This window comes from Ursus americanus, chromosome 13 (assembly GCF_024610735.1).
Source record: "Ursus americanus isolate L20-20 chromosome 13, mUrsAme1.1.p, whole genome shotgun sequence".
Lineage (NCBI taxonomy): Eukaryota > Metazoa > Chordata > Mammalia > Carnivora > Ursidae > Ursus > Ursus americanus.
The window spans coordinates 51425974-51432257 of record NC_142139.1 but is presented as its reverse complement, the minus strand read 5'-3'; positions in this window follow the sequence as shown (position 1 = coordinate 51432257).

Here is a 6284-nt window from a genome sequence, read left to right as displayed (position 1 = left end):
GAGGGAGAGAGAGAATCTCAAGCAGACTCCCCACTGATCAAGGAGCCCGATGTGGGGCTCAATCCCGCAACCCTGAGATCATGACCTGAGCCGAATTTAAGAGTCAGACACTTAACCGACTAAACCACCCAGGTGCCCCAGATGATGGGAAAGTTCTCAAAATGGCTAGTGGTGATGATCTCACAACAATGCAAATGCAGCTAATGTTGCTGAAATGTACTCTTAAAAATGGTTAAGATGGCAAACTTTATGTTACATATATTTCATCAAGACAAAAAAGAGTCGTCCCAACTTACCCTACCTCCCCCTTGCAGAGCTGACATGTTAGTGGCTGTGTTTCAGGGATCTCACTAATAATTCTATGTTGCTTGAAATGCCTTTTTTGAAATGGGCAATCTATGAGCATTTATTAAACATGGGTCAGACCCCATCACTCACTTCCATCCAGGTAAATAATTGGTCTTCTTTGTTTAGTAGCGTTTCACAAGCCATATTCTCCTGAAACTTAGGTCCACAAGGTATTAATAAATGTCATTGAAAAATCATTGAAGGAATTATAAAGCTTGAGAAACTGTGAGTTAAAAATACTAAGAATCACGGGACTGGAGGATATTATGCTAAGTGAAATAAGTCAAGCAGAGAAAGACAATTATCATATGGTTTCACTCATTTATGGAAGATAAGAAGTAGGAAGATCGGTAGGAGAAGAAAGGGATAAAGAAAGGGGGGTAATCAGAATGGGGAATGAAGCATGAGAGACTGTGGACTCTGAGAAACAAACTGAGGGCTTCAGAGGGGAGGGGGATGGGGGATTGGGATAGACCAGTGATGGGTATTAAGGAGGGCACATATTGCATGGAGCACTGGGTGTTATACGCAAATAATGAATCATGGAACATTGTATCAAAAACTGGGGATTACTGTATGGTGACTAATAAAACAAAATAAAAATTATAAAAAAAATACTAAGAATCTTCTTATCAGACTTCTCAGAATGTTTCGTCTACTAATGTGCATAAAGAGTATTCAAGAGGGGACCATAGTATGCATATTTCCCCCAAGTTTCTGACCACACACCTGCTTAATATCAGAAAATCTTTTGGGGTAGAATTCCTTGGATAACAGTTTGGGAAATAGAGTCCTGCAGAATAAAATCCAACAATTTAGTATGGCTTCCAACATCTTCCATGATGATCTCAACCAAAAGTCCAACCTCCTACATTTCCCCCCACGTGCATTGTACGTAGCCATGTTATACTTCTCGGTTAGTGTAATTTGCACTCTTGGCTCACCATGCACTTACTTGCTCTGGCTCAGTCTGATACGCGCTCCTCTCATGTTTATCCTCCTGAGACACTTGATTTTGTTCACTTCAAAACTTTTCCTGGTCTTTTAAGTGTAAAGGGATTGCCTTCGTCTGTAATCACTATAGCAAATGTCTTACTTTTTTTTTGAAGCTTTCGTGCATACATTAGCTAATTATATGCTCAATTATGGCATTTTACCTTTATTATTGCTAATCGTTCACAAGTCTCTCTTATCTACTAAATGTTAAGTTTTGTGAGTGCAAGGTAAGGCTGTGTCTTATTCATCTTTGTGTTTTCCACAGCCCGTTGTTGTTCATGTCAAATAAGTTTTCAATGTGTATATATTTGCAAACTTGGATTTAACTGTTAAGCAGTACCTATGACGTATAGAGCTCTGGACCAGGTTTAACTGGTAGGATTAAAAAATATTAGTCACGGTTTCGGTTTGCTAGGAGATAGGAAACCAACATGTGCAGAACTGAAATAATTTTAGGAAACTTGTAAAGTGAAATCGCTGGTGCAAATGGTAAGATAGAATGCATGAGTGGGAAAGCAGCGGACAGCTATAGACTCATGTAAGTTGGCTGGGTTGAGGGATAGCGCTTGAGCTGAGTTTTGTTTTATTTTTTAATTTTTAAAAAAGATTTTATTTATTTGACAGACAGAGAGAGAGCCCAAGCAAGGAGAGCAGGAAAGGGAGAAGATTTCCCACTGAGCAGGGGACCTGTTGTGGGGCTCCATTCCAGGACCCTAGGGATCATGATCTGAGCAGAAAGCAGACGCTTAACTGACTGAGCCACCCAGGCGCCCCTTGAGCTGAGTTTTAAAGGAAGTGATAGACATGGCTTAGTGAAGAGTACCAGGAAGGCTGTTTTCCTTTGCTGTCATCCTATTTTATATATCATCATCTTTATCAGCATCCTCAAAATCACCATTCTTATCGTTATTTTGTTATCAAAGAGCTGTCCGTGGAGTGTGTGCTCTGTTGACCTTTTCGCACCCCTCTAGTGTAACTGGGACTTCCCTGGCTCAGTGAGATGATGTCCGTAGAAGTACTATACTTAGCATCTCACTGGTGAAGTTATTCTTCCCTTTGATCCTGAGGTTGGCACATAAAGGACAAAAAGAAGGGATAGAGGTGTTTTTATACTCTAGCAAGTCATAATATATCAACCACATGACGTAAATTATTGTTTTTATGTATCATGATCTGAATCTTTTTTTTTAAAAGCATCTTTATATATATATATTTTTAAGATTTTATTTATTTATTCAACAGAGATAGAGACAGCCAGCGAGAGAGGGAACACAGGTAGGGGGAGTGGGAGAGGAAGAAGCAGGCTCATAGCGGAGGAGCCTGACGTGGGGCTCGATCCCATAACGCCGGGATCACGCCCTGAGCCAGAGGCAGACGCTTAACCGCTGTGCCACCCAGGCGCTCCCATGATCTGAATCTTAATCCCATGTAGCCACCATATTCTGGTGGCAAAAGGACTTATAGGCTTTTTCTGCTTTGGTATTTATTTAATTAAATAATTCTTTTTTTTTTAATTCTTTATTTTTTCTTATTTTTGTTTTTGGGGGGGGAAGGGAGAGAGAGAATGTCAGGCAGAGTCCACGCTGAGTGTGCAGCCTGACTACGCAGGGCTCGATCTCATGATTCTGAGATGTCACCTGAACTGTCAATAGCTGGGACACACTGATTTTGGCAGCTTTAGTGATGAAAATTCCAAAGGAAAAATTGCTGAAAAATTTAAAGTGCCTAGTTGGTTGAATTGTATCATAGAACTAATGGGAACATTAAGATCAGGTAGAAACGGTTCCCAGAGACATAACCGCACTTAGAGGATTGGCCGTCTCATTCTACAAACGTCCCTGCAGCCCACCTTCTCCAAACTTGGCGTGCGGTTCACTTACTAGGTGAAAGGCCAGGTGCCTGCTTTTGTGAGCATTCAGCCTAAGAGAGAGGGCCAGCTGTCCTTAAGATTACAAACCGCCAACATTTCCTTTCATTGGGATACTTCTTTCAAATGAGATAGTGAGCTGTTACATCGAACCAAATAGTGCACGGGCAGGTGCTTTTGAAGCCTTAATCTCCAACAGCAATAACAGGATATTTTATGCGTTACGACATGCTTCCAGCACTCCATTTTATATGTGAATGCTCTCATTTTCGTTATTTGAGGCAATTTCTAGCATTGGAATTTAGATCATACTTGCCTTTGGTTTATAAAACAGATTTCCCATTATCATTTGATACAGGTGTGAGAGGTGGGAGAAACATTGGCAAAAACGTTAAGCATGAACAAGGGGCAGTGGTGGTGGGTGTGCGTGGTTACAGGAGTGGAAAAGCGGACATGATAGTAAAGCCTGCCCTGAACAGAAACAGCGTTCCGTTGCTGGAGTGTCTCCACCGCAGGAGAAAACGTCAGTGCCTTGCTTCAGAGGAGCAGCTTTGGATTACACTAATGTGCAAAACCATGGAGGACGGAAAAGGGAACTAAGGACGTGGCTGAAAGCAAAATGATCATTATTAAGTGAATCTGGCACTTTCGTTTTGTTGTCCATGAAATGATGTTAGAAATAACTCTGACTTCAGGGGCTCAGTTGGTTAAGTGGCCGACTCTTAATTTCATGTGAGGTCATGATCTCAGGGTTGTGGGATTGAGCACTGGGCGCTGTGCTGGGTGTGGCATGGAGCCTGCTTGAGATCCTCTCTTTCCCTCTCCCTCTGCTCCCCGATGCTCCCGCACCGTGTTCTCTCTTTCTCAAAAAAAAAAAAAAAAAAAAAAAAGAGAGAGAGAGAGAGAGAGAAAGAAAAAAAAAAAAAGAAAGAACTCTAACTTAAGACACTTACATATCAGTCTGTTCTCCATACTTAAGAACTGAGATTATATCTTGAGATATTATTCATCGAGCTTCTCTTTCCCCCAATTTATTTCCCCCTAGTTAATCAGAGACTTCTATATTGCTCCAAGAAGTAGAAATATTATAAAAGGAATAAAAAGAACTAGAAAGAGTCAGTGTTCAGGGATGCCTCCCACATTGGGCTCCCTGCTCAGTTGGGAGTCTGCGTCTCCCTCTGCCTGACACTCCCCCTGCTTGTGCTCTCTTTCTCTTTCTCTCTCTGACAAATAAATAAATAAAATTTAAAAAAAGAAAGAGTCAGTGTTCAGTTTCCTTGACTTCCAATATCGGGCACTGAGATTCAAAAGGGAAAACCTAAAGCATGTGAGGAACAAATTACACCATGGAAGTAGAATGAAAGAGGAAGCAGAACTTGAGGTCATCCTTGAGTAGAGTTGCCTCTACCCTGCCCCCTGGCGGGGAGCTAGAGGAATAACATAGGGTTACTTGAGATTTCAGATAGACTTGGCCAATGCTGGAAACTACACCAATATCCCAAAGACTATTGACTGTCTGCTGAGGGAGTCTTGCGTGCTGCCTGGATGAAGGAGCTATGACAGTGGCCTTTCTTGTCCCTGAGGGTTCTTTTAATATTAGCTGTCTACCTATTGCTCTCTTGTCAATTTGCAGAAGGATTTCAGGCTGTGCCTAAACTGCCCCATGTGGATAGAAACCATCAAACCCCCACCCCTTTAAATAACCCCTTACAAATTCCCAAGGTGAGTAATACACCTAAGGGAATACAGCCAGTAAGTTTATTGCTAGGATTCACCCTAAACGTACAGTTAGGATTCAAACTCAGACCATCTCATCCAAGGCATGGAGCTTTCAACCACCATGAATTACAGAGAAATCCAAGGAACTGAGTCATAAGAACTGTCATCAGTGGATGACAGGCTTCCCCTGAACTGGGTAGTCAGCTGCTTAGAAGGACACTTTCCACTAGTCATAATCTCGTGAAAAATAAAAAAAAATATTTTATCTGTATTTAGAATGACTGTTTTTATAGATGTTGATGGTAGATAAGCTCATGTCTTATTCATATTCTAACTTAAGAAATGATCAACATTTTTATCTTCTCTCTTTTGTTTTTCTCCAAGGTTCAGCTTTTTTTCACTTGTAACATTAAAATAAAACACCTACTGTATGGGATTACACGGACTAAATTGGATAACATGTCAAATGCCAAAGCACTTAGCACAGTGTCTGACACGTACAAGACCTAGAAAATTTTAGTTATCTTCCCAGAAAAAAAAAAAAAAGGAAAAAATGTTTCTAAGGCTATTTTCATGTATTAACCACATAAAAAGGTCAGGTGCCAAAATAAAATATATATCATTTCTATTTAATGGCTATACCTCTAATTTCCCCCGGAGATTTACCCAAAGGCACTTTTTTTCCCTGATATCATGATTCTGTTGAGATCCTGAGAAGGGATTTCAGTGATTTCACGGATGGGAATGAAATAGGAAGCAGGGGAGCCCATCTTCATGATTCTTCCTAAACTTTATTCCAGATGAGCTACAGCATGGGCATGGCATCCTGCCCCAAACACACCCTAAGTCTCTGTCCCCATGACTGCCAGAGCCACCAATCCGCCTGCAGCCCAATGCCCATCTTTGAGGAGACTGTATTTTGAGTTAGAAACCTATTCCCAAACTCACAAATCTGATTCCAGGATTCCATTAAGATTGATGTGCCTGGGGCGCCTGGGTGGCGCAGTCCTTAAGCGTCCGCCTTCGGCTCGGGGCGTGGTCCCGGGGTCCTGGGATCGAGCCCCATATCAGGCTCCTCCACTGGGAGCCTGCTTCTTCCTCTTCCACTCCCCCTGCTTGTGTTCCCTCTCTCGCTGGCTGTCTCTCTCTCTCTGTCAAATAAATAAATAAAATCTTTAAAAAAAAAAAGATTGATGTGCCTTTACACAATCTTCCTTCTCAAGAACTCACGGCATTATCATTAGAGAATTTCATCCTCATTTCTTTCTTTCTTTGGTTTGCAGAATTGAGAAGGCTAATAGGGGAGAAACCATTATTTGATGTTATACAGCGAATTTAGCAAAATCCTTACTCT